Here is a 12,548-nt window from a genome sequence, read left to right on the forward strand (position 1 = left end):
GTAGGTAAATCCCCTGCAAACAAATGTGGATAGGGAAATGAATTAAAATAAAAATTAAAAAAATAAAAATGAACCAATATCAATTGGACAGAGGTCCCATAGCAGAGAATCTGGCTTCACGTCAGCAGAGAATCAGTCTCTTCATGCCATAGCAAAGAATCTGGCTTCATGTCAGCAGAGAATCAGTCTCTTCATGCCATAGCAGAGAATCTGGCTTCATATCAGCGCAGAATCAGTCTTCATGTCATAGCAGAGAATCAGGCTTCACGTCACCCACCACTGGAACAGGCCACTGTCACACATTTAGGCCCCGGCACCCAGACAGAGGAGAGAGGTCCCGTAACAGAGAATCTGGCCTGATGTCAGCACAGAATCTGTCTTCATGTCATAGCAGAGAATCAGGCTTCACGTCACCCACCACTGGAACAGGCCACTGTCACACATTTAGGCCCCGGCACCCAGACAGAGGAGAGCGGTCCCGTAACAGAGAATCTGGCCTTATGTCAGCGCAGAATCTGTCTTCATGTCATAGCAGAGAATCAGGCTTCACGTCACCCACCACTGGAACAGGCCACTGTCACACATTTAGGCCCAGGCACCCAGGCAGAGGAGAGAGGTCCCGTAACAGAGAATCTGGCCTTATGTCAGCGCAGAATCTGTCTTCATGTCATAGCAGAGAATCAGGCTTCACGTCACCCACCACTGGAACAGGCCACTGTCACACATTTAGGCCCAGGCACCTAGGCAGAGGAGAGAGGTCCCGTAACAGAGAATCTGGCCTTATGTCAGCGCAGAATCTGTATTCATGTCATAGCAGAGAATCAGGCTTCACGTCACCCACCACTGGAACAGGCCACTGTCACACATTTAGGCCCCGGCACCCAGACAGAGGAGAGAGGTCCCGTAACAGAGAATCTGGCCTTATGTCAGCGCAGAATCTGTCTTCATGTCATAGCAGAGAATCAGGCTTCACGTCACCCACCACTGGAACAGGCCACTGTCACACATTTAGGCCCAGGCACCCAGGCAGAGGAGAGAGGTCCCGTAACAGAGAATCTGGCCTTATGTCAGCGCAGAATCTGTCTTCATGTCATAGCAGAGAATCAGGCTTCACGTCACCCACCACTGGAACAGGCCACTGTCACACATTTAGGCCCAGGCACCCAGGCAGAGGAGAGAGGTCCCGTAACAGAGAATCTGGCCTTATGTCAGCGCAGAATCTGTATTCATGTCATAGCAGAGAATCAGGCTTCACGTCACCCACCACTGGAACAGGCCACTGTCACATATTTAGGCCCAGGCACCCAGGCAGAGGAGAGAGGTCCCGTAACAGAGAATCTGGCCTTATGTCAGCGCAGAATCTGTATTCATGTCATAGCAGAGAATCAGGCTTCACGTCACCCACCACTGGAACAGGCCACTGTCACACATTTAGGCCCAGGCACCCAGGCAGAGGAGAAAGGTCCCGTAACAGAGAATCTGGCCTTATGTCAGCGCAGAATCTGTATTCATGTCATAGCAGAGAATCAGGCTTCACGTCACCCACCACTGGAACAGGCCACTGTCAAACATTTAGGCCCAGGCACCCAGGCAGAGGAGAGAGGTCCCGTAACAGAGAATCTGGCCTTATGTCAGCGCAGAATCTGTATTCATGTCATAGCAGAGAATCAGGCTTCACGTCACCCACCACTGGAACAGGCCACTGTCACACATTTAGGCCCAGGCACCCAGGCAGAGGAGAGGTTCATTCAACTTTGGGTTGCCCCGCAATATAATGGTAAAATGAAATTAAAAATAGTATTGAATGAGGAAGTGCCCTGGAGTAGAATAATATATTGTTAAGGGGAGGTAGTTAATATCTAATCTGCACAAGGGATGGACAGGTCCTGTGGGATCCATGCCTGGTTCATTTTTATGAACGTCAGCTTGTCCACATTGGCTGTAGACAGGCGGCTGCGTTTGTCTGTAATGACGCCCCCTGCCGTGCTGAATACACGTTCAGACAAAACGCTGGCCGCCGGGCAGGCCAGCACCTCCAAGGCATAAAAGGCTAGCTCTGGCCACGTGGACAATTTGGAGACCCAGAAGTTGAATGGGGCCGAACCATCAGTCAGTACGTGGAGGGGTGTGCACAGGTACTGTTCCACCATGTTAGTGAAATGTTGCCTCCTGCTAACACGTTCCGTATCAGGTGGTGGGGCAGTTAGCTGTGGCGTGGTGACAAAACTTTTCCACATCTCTGCCATGCTAACCCTGCCCTCAGAGGAGCTGGCCGTGACACAGTTGCGTTGGCGACCTCTTGCTCCTCCTCTGCCTTCGCCTTGGGCTTCCACTGGTTCCCCTGTGACATTTGGGAATGCTCTCAGTAGCGCGTCTACCAACGTGCGCTTGTACTCGCGCATCTTCCTATCACGCTCCAGTGTAGGAAGTAAGGTGGGCACATTGTCTTTGTACCGGGGATCCAGCAGGGTGGCAACCCAGTAGTCCGCACACGTTAAAATGTGGGCAACTCTGCTGTCGTTGCGCAGGCACTGCAGCATGTAGTCGCTCATGTGTGCCAGGCTGCCCAGAGGTAAGGACAAGCTGTCCTCTGTGGGAGGCGTATCGTCATCGTCCTGTGTTTCCCCCCAGCCACGCACCAGTGATGGGCCCGAGCTGCTTTGGGTGCCACCCCGCTGTGAACATGCTTCATCCTCATCCTCCTCCACCTCATCCTCGTCCTCCTCGTCCTCCAGTAGTGGGCCCTGTCTGGCCACATTTGTACCTGGCCTCTGCTGTTGCAAAAAACCTCCCTCTGAGTCACTTTGAAGAGACTGGCCTGAAAGTGCTAAAAATGACCCCTCTTCCTCCTCTTCCTTTTGGGCCACCTCCTCTTCCATCATCGCCCTAAGTGTTTTCTCAAGGAGACATAGAAGTGGTATTGTAACGCTGATAACGGCGTCATCGCCACTGGCCATGTTGGTGGAGTACTCGAAACAGCGCAACAGGGCACACAGGTCTCGCATGGAGGCCCAGTCATTGGTGGTGAAGTGTGTCTGATCCGCAGTGCGACTGACCCGTGCGTGCTGCAGCTGAAACTACACTATGGCCTGCTGCTGCTCGCACAGTCTGTCCAGCATATGCAAGGTGGAGTTCCACCTGGTGGGTACGTCGCATATGAGGCGGTGAGCGGGAAGGCCGAAGTTACGCTGTAGCGCAGACAGGAGAGCAGCGGCAGGGTGTGAACGCCGGAAGCGCGAACAGACGGCCCGCACTTTATGCAGCAGCTCTGACATGTCGGGGTAGTTGCGAATGAACTTCTGCACCACCAAATTCAGCACATGCGCCAGGCAAGGGATGTGCGTCAAACCGGCTAGTCCCAGAGCTGCAACGAGATTTCGCCCATTATCGCACACCACCAGGCCGGGCTTGAGGCTCACCGGCAGCAACCACTCGTCGGTCTGTTGTTCTATACCCCGCCACAACTCCTGTGCGGTGTGGGGTCTGTCCCCCAAACATATGAGTTTCAGAATGGCCTGCTGACGTTTACCCCGTGCTGTGCTGAATTTGGTGGTGAAGGTGTGTGGCTGACTGGATGAGCAGGTGGAAGAAGAGGAGGAGGAAGCTGAGTAGGAGGAGGAGGAGACAGGAGGCAAAGAATGTTGCCCTGCGATCCTTGGCGGCGGAAGGACGTGCGCCAAACAGCTCTCCGCCTGGGGCCCAGCCGCCACTACATTTACCCAGTGTGCAATTAGGGAGATATAGCGTCCCTGGCCGTGCTTACTGGTCCACGTTTCTGTGGTTAGGTGGACCTTGCCACAGATGGCGTTGCGCAGTGCACACTTGATTTTATCGGACACTTGTTTGTGCAGGGAAGGCACGACTCTCTTGGAGAAGTAGTGGCGGCTGGGAACAACATACTGTGGGACAGCAAGTGACATGAGCTGTTTGAAGCTGTGTGTGTCCACCAGCCTAAATGACAGCATTTCATAGGCCAGTAGTTTAGAAATGCTGGCATTCAGAGCCAGGGATCGAGGGTGGCTAGGTGGGAATTTACGCTTTCTCTCAAATGTTTGTGAGATGGAGAGCTGAACGCTGCCGTGTGACATGGTTGAGATGCTTGGTGACGCAGGTGGTGGTGTTGGTGGTTCATCCCATGTTTGCTGGGCGGCAGGTGCCAACGTTCCTCCAGAGGCGGAGGAAGAGGCCGAGGCGGCGGCAGCAGCAGAAGAGGCCGAGGCAGCAGCAGAAGAGGTAGCAGGGGGAGCCTGAGTGACTTCTTTGTTTTTAAGGTGTTTACTCCACTGCAGTTCATGCTTTGAATGCAGGTGCCTGGTCATGCAGGTTGTGCTAAGGTTCAGAACGTTAATGCCTCGCTTCAGGCTCTGATGGCACAGCGTGCAAACCACTCGGGTCTTGTCGTCAGCACATTGTTTGAAGAAGTCCCATGCCAGGGAACTCCTTGAAGCTGCCTTTGGGGTGCTCGGTCCCAGATGGCGGCGGTCAGTAGCAGGCGGAGTCTCTTGGCGGCGGGTGTTCTGATTTTGCCCACTGCTCCCTCTTTTGCTACGCTGTTGGCTCGGTCTCACCACTGCCTCTTCCTCCGAACTGTGAAAGTCAGTGGCACGACCTTCATTCCATGTGGGTTCTAGGACCTCATCGTCCCCTGCATCGTCTTCCACCCAGTCTTGATCCCTGACCTCCTGTTCAGTCTGCACACTGCAGAAAGACGCAGCAGTTGGCACCTGTGTTTCGTCATCATCAGAGACGTGCTGAGGTGGTATTCCCATGTCCTCATCATAAGGAAAAATAAGTGGTTGTGGGTTAGTGCATTCTATCTCTTCCACCCCTGGGGAAGGGCTAGGTGGATGCCCTTGGGAAACCCTGGCAGCAGAGTCTTCAAACAGCATAAGAGACTGCTGCATAACTTGAGGCTCAGACAGTTTCCCTGATATGCATGGGGGTGATGTGACAGACCGATGGGCTTGGTTTTCATGCGCCATCTGTGCGCTTTCTGCAGAAGACTGGGTGGGAGATAATGTGAACGTGCTGGATCCACTGTCGGCCACCCAATTGACTAATGCCTGCACCTGCTCAGGCCTTACCATCCTTAGAACGGCATTGGGCCCCACCAAATATCGCTGTAAATTCTGCTGGCTACTGGGACCTGAGGTAGTTGGTTCACTAGGACGTGTGGCTGTGGCAGAATGGCCACGTCCTCTCCCAGCACCAGAGGGTCCACTAACACCACCACGACCATGTCCACGTCCGCGTCCCTTATTAGATGTTTTCCTCATCGTTCCCGTTCACCACAATTTTGAGAATGGCAAATTTGGGAATGGTTTTTCAACCCAGAAAAAAAAGTGTGCTTTTACGGTCACTACAAATAACTTGACCAGCTAAAACAGTACAGATTTGGTTAAATAGAGATGTGAGGCCTGTTTTTTTTTGCGCTGTATGACAGGTATAGGTTTAATCACAGAATCAGACTTCTATCAGCACGCTAGCGTGTGTCTTAGGTTTTTCTGAATGACACTATCACTAGCTTCAATGTAAGATATTCTTTTTGGGATAGATTTCAAGTAGGCCTCAAATACCAGAAACTAGTTATTTTGAGAATGGCAAATTTGGGAATGTTTTTTCAACCCAGAAAAAAAAGTGTGCTTTTACGGTCACTACAAATAACTTGACCAGCTAAAACAGTACAGATTTGGTTAAATAGAGATGTGAGGCCTGTTTTTTTTTGCGCTGTGTGACAGGTATAGGTTTAATCACAGAATCAGACTTCTATCAGCACGCTAGCGTGTGTCTTAGGTTTTTCTGAATGACACTATCACTAGCTTCAATGTAAGATATTCTTTTTGGGATAGATTTCAAGTAGGCCTCAAATACCAGAAACTAGTTATTTTGAGAATGGCAAATTTGGGAATGGTTTTTCAACCCAGAAAAAAAAGTGTGCTTTTACGGTCACTACAAATAACTTGACCAGCTAAAACAGTACAGATTTGGTTAAATAGAGATGTGAGGCCTGTTTTTTTTTTGCGCTGTGTGACAGGTATAGGTTTAATCACAGAATCAGACTTCTATCAGCACGCTAGCGTGTGTCTTAGGTTTTTCTGAATGACACTATCACTAGCTTCAATGTAAGATATTCTTTTTGGGATAGATTTCAAGTAGGCCTCAAATACCAGAAACTAGTTATTTTGAGAATGGCAAATTTGGGAATGGTTTTTCAACCCAGAAAAAAAAAGTGTGCTTTTACGGTCACTACAAATAACTTGACCAGCTAAAACAGTACAGATTTGGTTAAATAGAGATGTGAGGCCTGTTTTTTTTTGCGCTGTGTGACAGGTATAGGTTTAATCACAGAATCAGATTTCTATCAGCACGCTAGCGTGTGTCTTAGGTTTTTCTGAATGACACTATCACTAGCTTCAATGTAAGATATTCTTTTTGGGATAGATTTCAAGTAGGCCTCAAATACCAGAAACTAGTTATTTTGAGAATGGCAAATTTGGGAATGGTTTTTCAACCCAGAAAAAAAAGTGTGCTTTTACGGTCACTACAAATAACTTGACCAGCTAAAACAGTACAGATTTGGTTAAATAGAGATGTGAGGCCTGTTTTTTTTTGCGCTGTGTGACAGGTATAGGTTTAATCACAGAATCAGACTTCTATCTGCACGCTAGCGTGTGTCTTAGGTTTTTCTGAATGACACTATCATTAGCTTCAATGTAAGATATTCTTTTTGGGATAGATTTCAAGTAGGCCTCAAATACCAGAAACTAGTTATTTTGAGAATGGCAAATTTGAGAATGGTTTTTCAACCCAGAAAAAAAAGTGTGCTTTTACGGTCACTACAAATAACTTGACCAGCTAAAACAGTACAGATTTGGTTGAATAGAAATGTCAGGTCTATTTTTTAGGCGCTGGGTGACAGGCTCAACTTGCCCCTGATGTAATATATGGCCAAAAAATAACCACACTGTTGATGGTTAAATGCACTTGGGTGACACAGGCTCAGCCTGCACCAGATGTAGTATATGGCCAAAAAATAATCAGACTGTCGATGGTTAAATGCACTTCGGTGACACAGGCTCAGCCTGCAGCTGATGTAGTATATGGCCAAAAAATAACCAGACTGTTGATGGTTAAATGCACTTCGGTGACACAGGCTCAGCCTGCAGCTGATGTAGGATATAGCACAAAATAACCACACTATCGATGGTTAAATACACTTGGTGATAGCTTGTGCTGGCGCACCACAAGTCACAAAATGGCCGCCGATCACCCCAGGAAAAAAAGTGATCTAAAAACGCTCTGGGCAGCCTCAAAAAAGTGAGCAAGTCAATAATAGCACTTCAATGATCCACAGCTGCAGATCGATCACAGAATGAAGTCTTTTGGAGGAGTTAATCTGCCTAATCTCGCCCTAACGTCGCAGCTGCAACCTCTCCCTATACTGATCATAGCAGAGTGACGTGCGGCGCTACGTGACTCCAGCTTAAATAGAGGCTGGGTCACATGCTGCACTGGCCAATCACAGCCATGCCAATAGTAGGCATGGCTGTGATGGCCTCTTGGGGCAAGTAGTATGACGCTTGTTGATTGGCTGCTTTGCAGCCTTTCAAAAAGCGGCAAGAAAGCGCCGAACACCGAACCCGAACCCGGACTTTTACGAAAATGTTCGGGTTCGGGTCCGTGTCACGGACACCCCAAAATTCGGTACAAACCCGAACTATACAGTTCGGGTTCGCTCATCCCTACTGATAACCCTTAAAAAAATAAAAAATAAAAACTATGATGAAATTGAAATTTTGCCAATCTTACTTCCTAAAAAAGGTAATAAAAGTGATCAAAAAAGTCATATGTATGCCGCGGCGGGCGAACATATGCGATGTTCGGTCCGCCCCCTATACATCATCATTGAGTAAAATTTGACCCTGTACCTCAGAGTCAGCAGACACATTCCAGCCAGTCAGCAGCAGACCCTCCCTCCCAGAGCCTCCCACCTCCTGAACAGCATCCATTTTTGATTCATTCAGAATCTACATTCTCAGTGAGAGGAGGGACAGTGCTGCTGCTGCTGCTGATTCAATAGGGAAAGCGTTAGCTAGGGCAGTGTTCTGTGTCCACAGACTCATCTGCTGTAAGGACAGCGTCCTGACAGCACCCCAAAAAGCCCTTTTCAGGGCTGGTACATCAGTCTGCTTTTTTTAAAATTTATATATACATATATATTGCAGTTGCCTACCCGTGTGTGAGAGGCTGCAGGCTCAGTCACAGACAGTACTGTGTGCACACCATTCATACAGGGTGTGACAGAAAATACCTATAAGATAAAAAAAATTCTATTTAATATTTTTCTGTGATCTAATCACATTTGCAAGCCCGTGTGTGTCAGGCCCACACAGACTGTATTGTGGCCACTGGCTAGTAACTAGGCCTCCACTTATACCCAAAGAAGGAAAAAAGAAGCTCAAAGTACCAAAAAGAATGAATGAATAGATACAGTGGGATTCGAAAGTTTGGGCAACCTTGTTAATCGTCATGATTTTCCTGTATAAATCGTTGGTTGTTACGATAAAAAATGTCAGTTAAATCTATCATATAGGAGACACACACAGTGATATTTGAGAAGTGAAATGAAGTTTATTGGATTTACAGAAAGCCTGCTATAATTGTTTAAACAGAATTAGGCAGGTGCATAAATTTGGGCACCACATAAAGTAAATGAATTCAATATTTAGTAGATCCTCCTTTTGCAGAAATTACAGCCTCTAAACGCCTCCTGTAGGTTCCAATGAGTCTGGATTCTGGTTGAAGGTATTTTGGACCATTCCTCTTTACAAAACATCCAGTTCATTCAGGTTTGATGGCTTCCGAGCATGGACAGTTCTCTTTAAGTCACACCACAGATTTTCAATTATTTTCAGGTCTGGGGACTGAGATGGCCATTCCAGAACGTTGTACTTGTTCCTCTGCATAAATGCCTTAGTGGATTTTGAGCAGTGTTTAGGGTCGTTGTCTTGTTGAAAGATCCAGCCCCGGCGCAGCTTCAGCTTTGTCACTGATTCCTGGACATTGGTCTCCAGAATCTGCTGATACTGAGTGGAATCCATGCGTCCCTCAACTTTGAGAAGATTCCCAGTCCCTGCACTGGCCACACAGCCCCACAGCATGATGGAACCACCACCATATTGTACTGTAGGTAGCAGGTGGTTTTCTTGGAATGCTGTGTTCTTTATCCTCCATGCATAACGCCCCTTGTTATGGCCAAATAACTCCATTTTAGTTTCATCAGTCCACAGCACCTTATTCCAAAATGAAGCTGGCTTGTCCAAATGTGCTTTAGCTCACCTCAAGCAGAAAAGGCTTCCTCTGCATCACTCTCGCATACAGAATCTCCTTGTGTAAAGTGCGCCGAATGGTTGAACGATGCACAGTGACTCCATCTGCAGCAAGATGATGTTGTAGGTCTTTGGTGCTGGTCTGTGGGTTGACTCTGACTGTTCTCACCATTCGTCGCTTCTGTCTAGCCGATATTTTTCTTGGTCTGCCACTTCGAGCCTTAACTTGAACTGAGCCTGTGGTCTTCCATTTCCTCAATATGTTCCTAACTGTGGAAAAAGAAGCTGAAATCTCTGAGACAGCTTTCTGTATCCTTCCCCTAAACCATGATGGGGAACAATCTTTGTCTTCAGGTCATTTGAGAGTTGTTTTGAGACCCCCATGTTGCTACTCTTCAGAGAAAATTAAAAGAGGAGGGAAACTTACAATTGACCCCCTTAAATACTCTTTCTCCTAATTGGATTTACCTGTGTATGTAGGTCAGGGGTTGCTGATCTTACCAAGCCAATTTGAGTTCCAATAATTAGTTCTAAAGGTTTTGGAATCAATAAAATGACAACAGTGCCCAAATTTATGCACCTGCCTAATTCTGTTTAAACAATTATAGCACTTTCTGTAAATCCAATAAACTTCATTTCACTTCTCAGATATCACTGTGTGTGTCTCCTATATGATAGATTTAACTGACATTTTTTATCGCAACAAGCAACGATTTATACGGGAAAATCATGACGATTAACAAGGTTGCCCAAACTTTCGCATCCCACTGTAATTAATAAATAAGTATTTTATTAAATTGTATCAAAACATAGTTAAAAATACATACAGGTGATGCCATGAACATGGTGGTGGGAGCAGGGAAGAGGAGAGAACAGGCGCCACCCTGGGAGAACACACAGGTCACAAAGTACATAGTACAAATGAGTAATGGTCATGGGAAAATACTGGATACAATGATCAGCCCATAGACCAAATGTGAAAAGATGTAAAAAATATATAGGGTAAGGAAAGGTCAATGAGAAAAACAACCACGGCTGTAATACATAGTATGCTGAACAGGAAAATAATAAATGGCCAGCAACTGAAATGAAAAAGCCAGGTGTGAAGTCTCAACACCGGCAACGCTGGGCCGTGGGAGCAGGACTACGACCTTAAGCTTACCTAAAGTGGACCTTGTGTGAACTGACAACCCAGGATGGCGCTACCCCAAAGCGCGTTTCGGCGTGCCTTCGTCAGGGGGTAACGCCATCACTGTGAACCAGATATTTGAAGTCTCCTTAGACCAATGGGGAAACAGTACTTACTCGTCCCCAGGTGTGCTTGCTGACTGGCGCGCGAAAATCTAACACAGACACATCCGGCTACCCCACGGCCGGTGTCCCGCCGGCACGCACACCTCACGTGACAAAGTCACGGAAATGACGTAAGGACGCTCGGGCGCGGGGTGCCGGAGGCGGTGCCGGATGACGCGCGCACGCATCACAGAAGGGAAGGAGAAGCAGAATGTCAATATGGCAAAATACAAACCCCAGCCATGAAGTACAGGGTGGGCCATTTATATGGATACACCTTAATAAAATGGGAATGGTTGGTGATATTAACTTCCTGTTTGTGGCACATTAGTATATGTGAGGGGGGAAACTTTTCAAGATGGGTGGTGACCATGGCGGCCATTTTGAAGTCAGCCATTTTGAATCCAACTTTTGTTTTTTCAGAAGGAAGAGGGTCATGTGACACATCAAACTTATTGGGAATTTCACAAGAAAAACAATGGTGTGCTTAGTTTTAACGTAACTTTATTTTTTCATGGGTTATTTACAAGTTTCTGACCACTTATAAAATGTGTTCAATGTGCTGCCCATTGTGTTAGATTGTCAATGCAACCCTCTTCTCCCACTCTTCACACACTGATAGCAACACCGCAGGAGAAATGCTAGCACAGGCTTCCAGTATCCGTAGTTTCAGGTGCTGCACATCTCGTATCTTCACAGCATAGACGATTGCCTTCAGATGATACGAGATGTGCAGCACCTGAAACTACGGATACTGGAAGCCTGTGCTAGCATTTCTCCTGCGGTGTTGCTATCAGTGTGTGAAGAGTGGGAGAAAAGGGTTGCATTGACAATCCAACACAATGGGCAGCACATTGAACACATTTTGTAAGTGGTCAGAAACTTGAAAATAACTCATGAAAGAATAAAGTTACCTTAAAACCAAGCACATCATTGTTTTTCTTGTGAAATTCACAATAAGTTTGATGTGTCAAATTACCCTCTTCCTATTGAAAAAACAAAAGTTGGATTCAAAATGGCCGACTTCAAAATGGCCGCCATGGTCACCACCCATCTTGAAAAGTTTCCCCCCTCACATATACTAATGTGCCACAAACAGGAAGTTAATATCACCAACCATTCCCATTTTATTAAGGTGTATCCATATAAATGGCCCACCCTGTACTTCATGGCTGGGGTTTGTATTTTGCCATATTGACATTCTGCTTCTCCTCCCCTTCTGTGATGCGTGCGCGCGTCATCCGGCACCGCCTCCGGCACCCCGCGCCCGAGCGTCCTTACGTCATTGCCGCCCGATCAGGTGACTTTGTCACGTGAGGTGGGCGTCCCGGCGGGACACCGGCCGTGGGGTAGCCGGATGTGTCTGTGTTAGATTTTCGCGCGCCAGTCAGCAAGCACACCTGGGGGTGAGTAAGTACTGTTTCCCCATTGGTCTAAGGAGACTTCAAATATCTGGTTCACAGTGATGGCGTTACCCCCTGACGAAGGCACGCCGAAACGTGCGTTGAGGTAGCGCTATCCTGGGTTGTCAGTTCACACAAGGTCCACTTTAGGTAAGCTTAAGGTCATTGTCCTGCTCCCACGGCCCAGCGTTGCCGGTGTTGAGACTTCACACCTGGCTTTTTCATTTCAGTTGCTGGCCATTTATTATTTTCCTGTTCAGCATACTATGTATTACAGCCGTGGTTGTTTTTCTCATTGACCTTTCCTTACCCTATATATTTTTTACATTTTTTCACATTTGGTCTATGGGCTGATCATTGTATCCAGTATTTTCCCATGACCATTACTCATTTGTACTATGTACTTTGTGACCTGTGTGTTCTCCAAGGGTGGCGCCTGTTCTCTCCTCTTCCCTGCTCCCACCACCATGTTCATGGCATCACCTGTATGTATTTTTAACTATGTTTTGATAGAATTTAATAA

The sequence above is a fragment of the Bufo bufo genome, chromosome 5 (genome assembly GCF_905171765.1).
Source record: "Bufo bufo chromosome 5, aBufBuf1.1, whole genome shotgun sequence".
In the NCBI taxonomy this organism is placed as follows: Eukaryota; Metazoa; Chordata; class Amphibia; order Anura; family Bufonidae; genus Bufo; species Bufo bufo.